Here is a 9,105-nt window from a genome sequence, read left to right as displayed (position 1 = left end):
GATCATTATTATATTATGATGTGTGGCCTGGTCCTAAGAGCTCTTTGTCACTTCCACAAGCCCGGGTTGTGACAAAAACTCACACTCATTCTTATGATTAATACATGTATGATATAGTGTGTGTGCGTGGCAGGCTTACAATGATGTAAAAAACAACATTTGAAGGTGTGTGGTCCCTGGTGCTAGACGGGGTACGCAGGTGGAGGTTGAATATTTGAAGGGGTACTGACCCTGGTGCTAGACGGGGTACGCAGGTGGAGGTTGAATATTTGAAGGGGTACTGACCCTGGTGCTAGACGGGGTACGCAGGTGGAGGTTGAATGTTTGAAGGGGTACTGACCCTGGTGCTAGACGGGGTACGCAGGTGGAGGTTGAATGTTTGAAGGGGTACTGACCCTGGTGCTAGACGGGGTACGTAGGTGGAGGTTGAATGTTTGAAGGGGTACTGACCCTGGTGCTAGACGGGGTACGCAGGTGGAGGTTGAATGTTTGAAGGGGTACTGACCCTGGTGCTAGACGGGGTACGCAGGTGGAGGTTGAATGTTTGAAGGGGTACTGACCCTGGTGCTAGACGGGGTACGCAGGTGGAGGTTGAATGTTTGAAGGGGTACTGACCCTGGTGCTAGACGGGGTGCGCAGGTGGAGGTTGAATGTTTGAAGGGGTACTGACCCTGGTGCTAGACGGGGTACGCAGGTGGAGGTTGAATGTTTGAAGGGGTACTGACCCTGGTGCTAGAGGGGGTACGCAGGTGGAGGTTGAATGTTTGAAGGGGTACTGACCCTGGTGCTAGAGGGGGTACGCAGGTGGAGGTTTAATGTTTGAAGGGGTACGGGACTATAAATAGTTTGGGAACCAATGCACTAGACAGTAACACATACCCTTGACTTACTTGACTCATTCCTTTCAGCTCCTAGTGAAGCAAAGGGCCTCAACAGTACATCTCCAGAGAACTTCGCCATTCTCTGTGTCTTCTTTGCACTATAAACAATAACAGACAATATTTCACCTAGCACTATAAACAATAACAGACCATGTTTCACCTAGTACTATAAACAGTAACAGAAGAAGTTTCACCTAGCACTATAAACAATAACAGACCATGTTTCACCTAGTACTATAAACAATAACAGAAGAAGTTTCACCTAGTACTATAAACAATAACAGACTATATTTCACCTAGCACTATAAACAATAACAGACCATGTTTCACCTAGCACTATAAACAATAACAGACCATGTTTCACCTAGTACTATAAACAATAACAGAAGAAGTTTCACCTAGTACTATAAACAATAACAGACAATATTTCACCTAGCACTATAAACAATAACAGACCATGTTTCACCTAGCACTATAAACAATAACAGACAACGTTTCACCTAGCACTATAAACAATAACAGACAACGTTTCACCTAGCACTATAAACAATAACAGACAACGTTTCACCTAGCACTATAAACAATAACAGACAACGTTTCACCTAGCACTATAAACAATAACAGACAATATTTCACCTAGCACTATAAACAATAACAGACAACGTTTCACCTAGCACTATAAACAATAACAGACAACGTTTCACCTAGCACTATAAACAATAACAGAAGAAGTTTCACCTAGCACTATAAACAATAACAGACAAAGTTACACCGTGCACAATAAACAATAACAGAAGAAGTTTCACCTAGCACTATAAACAATAACAGACAAAGTTTCACATAGCACTATAAACAATGACAAAGTTACACCGTGCACAATAAACAATAACAGAAGAGAGTGAAACAACATCGCTTCAAAACAATAATGGTCAACAAGTTACGGTTCATTCAAAAATGATTTAAGTATCTTCTATTTGGAAAGTCAACATTATTTACTTCAGTGTCCTTTGACCAGAATGTAACACGGGACTATGCAGGTTTGTTCAAGTGTTACATCTGAAGAATGTTCAGTGTTTCTTTGGGTTGCCCTCTTGAGAATTAAGAAATTGTAGATTGTCGTCTTTGGGGTGAAAGGTCAAATCACCCCATAACATAATCATAACTCAAGCCTTCACTTCTAAATATACATGTATCCATCCTCCCTTGTTTACACAAAGCCCATCTCTACTGGCTGAGACTGTTGGGGTAAGAGGAGGGAAATCCTAGAGCACCCCCCAGTGGCTGATAGAAAGACATTTTTAACTGACTCAAAAACACACCTTTCCCGACCCTGCATTGAATGTACAGAGAGATGGTGATTCATATGCACTCTATTCAGCTAGGCTACTGATGAGACGGACATGTATCCTTATCTCCAACAACACACTACACTTGGGCCACACTGGGTAGTGTCCAAGTGTAAATGGAAACACATCAAACATTTTTCATGTTGGTCCAGGTGTCTCTCTCATCTAAAATGTGGGCACCAGTCCCCGAGCTGACGAGGTAAAAATCTGTCCTTCTACCGCTGAACAAGGCAGTTAACCCACTGTTCCACAGTAGGCCGTCATTGTAAATAAGTATTTGTTCTAGTTAAATAAAGGTTACATTTTTAAAAATGAAGTAGTCCCCTGGAATGCATTTCAATTCATTAACATGTACGCCTTGTTAAAAGTTAATTTGTGGAATTTCTTTCCTTCTTGATGCGGTTGAGCCATTCAGTTGTGTTGTGACATGGTAGGGGTGGTATACAGAATGTTATTTGGTAAAAGACCAAGTCCATATTATGGCAAGAACAGCTCAAATAACCAAAGAGAAATGACAGTCCATTATTACTTTAAGACATGAAGGTCAGTCATTGAGGAAAATTTCAAGAATTCTGAAAGTTTCGGCAAGTGTAGCCACAAAAAACATCAAAAACCATGATGAAACTGGATCTCATGAGTACCGCCACAGGAAAGGAAGACCCAGAGTTAACTCTGTTGCAGAGGATACGTTCATTGGAGTTACCAGCCTCAGAAATTGCAGCCCAAATAAATGCTTCACAGAGTTCAAGTAATAGACACATCTCAACATCAACTATTCAGAGGAGACTGCGTGAATCAGGGCTTCATGGTCGAATTGCTGCAAAGAAACCACTACTAAAGGACACCAATAAGAAGAAGAGACTTGCTTGGGCCAATAAACACAAGCAATGGACATTAGACCGGTGGAAATCTGTCCTTTGGTCTGATGAGTCCAAATGTGAGATTTTTGGTACCAACCGCCTTGTCTTTGTGAGACGCAGAGTAGGTGAATGGATGATCTCTGCATGTGTGGTTCCCACAGTGAAGCATGGAGGAGGAGGTGTGATGATGTGGGGGTGCTTTGCTGGTGCACATGGTTTTTCAGTTCTGCCCACAAACTTTCTATAGGATTGAGGTCAGGGCTTTGTGATGGCCACTCCAATACCTTGACTTTATTGTCCTTAAGCCATTTTGCCACAACTTTGGAAGTATGCTTGGGGTCATTGTCCATTTGGAAGACCCATTTGTGACCACGCTTTAACTTCCTGACTGATGTCTTGAGATGTTACTTCAATATAGCCACATCATTTTCCTACCTCATGATTCCATCTATTTTGTGAAGTGCACCAGTCCCTCCTGCTGCAAAGCACCCCCACAAAATGATGCTGCCACCCCCGTGCTTCACGGTTGGGATGGTGTTCTTCGGCTTGCAAGCCTCCCTCTTTTTTCTCCAAACATAACAATGGTCATTATGGCCAGTTAAATTTTTGTTTCATCCAGACCAGAGGACATTTCTCCAAAATGTATTATCTTTGTCCCCATGTGCAGTTGCAAACCATAGTCTGGCTTTTTATGGCTGTTTTGGAGCAGTGGCTTCTTCCTTGTTGAGTGGCCTTTCAGGTTATGTCGATATAGGACTCGTTTTACTGTGGATATAGATACTTTTGTACCTGTTTCCTCCAGCATCTTCACAAGGTCCTTTGCTGTTGTTCTGGGATTGATTTGCACTTTTCACACCAAAGTACGTTAATTTCTAGGAGACAGAACACGTCTCCTTCCTGAGCGGTATGACGGCTGCGTGGTCCCATGGTGTTTATACTTGCGTGCGTACTATTGCTTGTACAGATGAACGTGGTACCTTAAGGCGTTTGGAAATTGCTCCCAAGGATGAACCAGACTTGTGGAGGTCTACACTGTTTTTCTGAGGTCTTGGCTGATTACTTTTGATTTTACCATGATGTCAAGCAAAGAGGCACTGATTTGAAGGTAGGCCTTGAAATACATCCACAGGTACTCCTCCAATTGACTGAAATGATGTCAATTAGCCTATACAAAGCTTCTAAAGCCATGACATAATTTTCCAAGCTGTTTAAAGGCACAGCCAATTTAGGGTATGTAAACCTCTGACCCACTGGAATTGTGAAATAATCTGTCTGTAAACAATTGTTGGAAAAATTACTTGTGTCATGCACAAGGTAGATGTCCTAGCCGACTTGCCAAAACTATAGTTTGTTAACAAGACATTTGTGGATTGGTTGAAAGACAAGTTTTTTATGACTACAACCTAAGTAAGTGTATGTAAACGTCTGACTTCAACTGTATGTGGGAACTCCTTCAAGACTGTTGGAAAAGCATTCCAGGTGAAGCTGGTCGAGAGAATGCCAAGAGTGTGCAAAGCTGTCATCCAGGCAAAGTTTGGCTACTTTGAAGAATCTCAAACAAAAAATATATTTATATTTTTTTAAACACTTCTTGGGTTAATACATGATTCCATATATGTTATTTCACAGTTTTGATGTCTGCACTATGATTCTACAATGTAGAAAAACATTTAAATAAAGAAAAACTCTGGAATGAGTCGGTGTGTCCAAACTTTTGACTGGTACGGTATATCTCTATCTCCCAACGCATAAACACACTAAACATGCACTATGACAACCCGAATGTCTCCTTCTGAACACACAACACATGCCCTGCCTCTCTCTCGCTCCAGCGCCATAACCATCAGCGCAGAAGCAGACAAACCGAGGGATCGATCGCAGGACGTTAGTCACCGTTTCACCAGGAGGAAGGGGCCCACTTCTACCCCTGATAAGAATCAGTTACATCCTTTGAAATAAATAAATAAACAAATAAATAACATCCAGTAGGACGCTGATTGGATTAAAGGGATAGGGGAAGGGCAGGCGAACCACCGTGAGGTATGGACAAACAAATTGGAAGAAGCACTTGGGCCGGAGAGTCCATTTTAGAGCATCACGGTATAATTTACACACGGAGGGGCGCGAGACGAATCTAATGTAATTTCCATCAATTTAGTTTTCTCTGTTCTTTTAGTGGTCGGCCGTTTAAAGCGTCTGGGATGGAGGACAGGCTTGCATTACAATGTGGGAGACAGACTGTTCACCGCACTGAGAGGCTGTGGTTTATGGCGTGATGACCTATAGTTTATCTAACGGCCCTGTACAGCTAGAGGGGAAGCCAAGCTACTTATAATGTGCTAGGCCTGCAGGAACAAGGTCTGGCCATGTCCAAATAGTGTGCAATAATCATTTCCTAGTCACATTTTCTTGGTGAGTACTGATTTGAAAGAAGCATGAATTGAAGAAAAATAGACTCCAACTTTCCTACCCTTTTGTGCTCCATTGCATAACATCTGTTCAAAGTCACAGGTTCTAGGCCCATTTCTAAATACATTGTGGCAGTGATATAACTTTATACAATATACTTTTACATGTTGTCAGACTTGAATAAACACTGAACCAAATAAACAAATAAAACTCATCAGCAAACTCTCAACCACACCTGAAACACTTCCTCAAAACAGCATGATCAGAAAATGGTTGTTGTCCAATCATACACAGGACCTTCAGGACAAAAGCACTCACCTCTACAGGTCTAAGGGGTGCTTTTATATGGTTCAGATGTTCACCACTGATTAGGGTCCCTTGGGAAACACGGTCGGTTCTTAACCTGTCACAGTATAGTAAGCTGATTGTTACACTCAGGGTTTAAATCAGTTTAGGTCAGGGCTCTCCAACCCTGTTCCTGGAGACCTACCGTCCTGTAAGTTTTCACTCCAGCTGGGGTTGGAGTAAAAACCTGCAGGAGGGTAGCTCTCCTGGAGACCCCATGGTTTAGGTTTTACATTTTTGTTGGGAAACAACTGTGGCCATTTTGACACTAAATCAATTCAACATTGTTAAATATACAATGTATGGCACATATTATCTATTCAATAGTTATGGTCTCCTATTCTAAGGTTGTGGAACTTACTTTCCCCATCAATTAAATGTTGGTTCCATCATGCCAGATTCTCCTCTCATTTTATGGCAGGTATACAAATCACCCACAGATTCTCCAGACAACAAGGCGTGATAGGAAAGAAATAAAGGGGAGCACTGCATAACAAGCGTTAAAATGATGATGAAATGTCATACAAGACCCCAAACACCCTGTATAAAATCTCCCCTCCTACTAAGGATAGTCCAACCTTGGGTGGAGGGAGTGAAAGTAACTTGATTTGATCAGGCTTAGGGTGGGCATGTAAGGAAATGAAAGGCCCGTCAAGCCGCTGTCATGCAGAATTAATTGTGCTTCCACAATGAACTACACAAAATCCATCATCATTTGATTAGAGGGTTTTGGAGGACCCCGAAGTGCTTTGCTGTCTATGCAATTTCCCACTCACCTCCCTATCTGAATGTCCAGGGGAGGGATAAGGATGTAATAAGGGTGTATGTGTGTGTGTGCGTGTGTGTGTGTGTGTGTGTGTGTGTGTGTGTGTTCAGTGGAAGGGGAGGACCATCCTCCTCAGTGAATTTCCTTAAAAATGAACAATATCACGTCACCAAATAATTCATTAAAACACACTGTTTTGCAATGAAGGTCTACAGTAGCCTCAACAGCACTCTCTGGGGTAACACCAGGTGTAGCCGGAGGACAGATAGTTTCCATCCTACTCTGGGTACATTGACTTCAATAAATAATCTACGAGGCTCATGGTTCTCACCCCATTCCATAGACTTACACAGTAATTATGACAACTTCCGGAGGACGTCCTCCAACCAATCAGAACTCTTGCAGCAGGAACTGACATGGTGTCAACCCAATCAAAGGATCAGAAAATGAATCTAGTACTGAAAGCATAAGCTACAGCTAACTAGCACTGCAGTGCATAAAATGTGGTGAGGGGAACATAGGGAACATGTAATGTAGTAGCCTAAACCTATCGATGTTACATTGAGCTGGGTGAATGGAATATGAATGACAGTCATCTAATATGTTATAGAAATAAGGCCATGCTGATAAAAAGAAAAATGTTCTCCCTCATCTTAAACAGAACCGACTGCCACTGTTCTGTGTACATGTTTTACTATATTTGTGAGTACCAGAAGTCCTCACAAGAATACAAACCAACTAAAACTCAGAAGTGAGGACATGTTGCCAGTCCTCACTTGTAAAAAGGCTATTTTAGGCTTAGGGGTTAAGTTTAGGGGTTATAGAAAATGGGATTTTGAATGAGAATCAATTGTTATTATTGGTTCCCAAAAAGTCCTCACAAGTATAGTAAGACATAGCTTTGTGTGTGTATGTGTTTTGGGTTTTACTACCCTTGTGGGGACAGAAATTCAAACAAGTGGGGACATTTCAACAGTCCTTTAGGGTTACAATTAGGGTTAGGGGCTTAAGGTTAGGGTTCGGAACAGAGCTCAAAGTGGTAGATGTACTGTCCAATGAAAATGCATGAATCCCTAGGAGATGGCACTCCGCTCCGTGACAGGTAGAATGAGGAACCCAGAACCATGCGCAGGGAAAACATGCCAGCAGAGAAGGTTAGGCACCCAACTCTGTTAGGTTAAGGTTAGGGCTCAACATTGGGGGAGGCTATATTCCTCACTGTCATGCAGACTGAGGAGAAAATGGAGAGAGGAGAAGGCGCCAATAGGAGTGGAGAGAGAACATCAAATAAAATGTTCATATTTTATTTGTCACATTCTGCACCTGTTTATGAAGTATAACATGGAAATGCTTACTCATGGGTCATTTTTCAACAATACAGAGTTAAAGAAAGATTTTTTTGAAATAGTGAATAGCAATAAAGAGTAAAAATAAAACGGCTACAATGCATGCGGAATGTTCAGACCCCTTGACTTTTTCCACATTTGTTACAGCCTTACTCAAAAATGTATTAAATTGTTTTTTTCCCCCCTCAATCTACACACAGTACCCCATAATGATAAAGCAAAAACAGTTTTTCAAAAACGAGAAAAACAGAAATATCACATTTGCATAATTATTCAGACCCTTTACTCAGTACTTTGTTGAAGCACCTTTGGCAGCAATTACAGCCTCGAGTCTTCTTGGGTATGACGCTACAAGCTTGGTACACCTGCATTTAGGGAGTTTCTCCCATTCTTTTCTGCAGATCCTTTCAAGTTCTGTCAGGTTGGATGGGGAGTGTCACTGTACAGCTATTTTCAGGTCACTCCAGAGATGTTCGATCTGGTTCAAGTCCAGGCTCTGGCTGGGCCCCTCAAGGACATTATGCTTACGGTCATTGTCCTGTTGGAAGGTGAACCTTCACCCCTGTCTGAGCTCCCGAGCACCCTGGAGTAGGTTTCCATCAAGGATCTCTCTGTAATTTGCTCTGTTCATCTTTCCCTCAATCCTGACTAGTCTCCCAGTCCCTGCCACTGAAAAACATCCCCGTAGCATGACACTGCCACACCATGCTTCACCATAGGGATGGTGCCAGGTTTCCTCCATATGTGACACTTAGCATTCAGGTCAAAGAGTTCGATATTGGTTTCCAGAGAATCAGAGACCAGGAAATCTTGTTTCTCAAGGTCTGAGAGTCCATTAGGGGACAATGGCAAACTCCAAGAGGACTGTCATGTGTATTTTACTGAGGAGTGGACACTACCATAAAGGCCTGATTGGTGGAGTGCTGTCGAAATGGGAGAAACTTTCAGGACAACCATCTCCACAGAGGAACTCTGGAGCTCTGTCAGAGTGAACCTCGGGTTCTTGGTCACCTCCCTGACCAAGGCCCTTCTCCTCTGATTGCTCAGTTTGGCCGGGCAGCCAGCTCTAGTTTGTGGTTCCAAACTTCTTCCATTTAAGAATGATGGAGGACACTGTTCTTGGCAACCTTCAATGCTGCAGAAATCTTTTGG

The sequence above is a fragment of the Oncorhynchus nerka genome, linkage group LG3 (assembly GCF_034236695.1).
Source record: "Oncorhynchus nerka isolate Pitt River linkage group LG3, Oner_Uvic_2.0, whole genome shotgun sequence".
NCBI classification, from domain to species: domain Eukaryota; kingdom Metazoa; phylum Chordata; class Actinopteri; order Salmoniformes; family Salmonidae; genus Oncorhynchus; species Oncorhynchus nerka.
Note: the sequence above shows the minus strand (reverse complement) of the source record.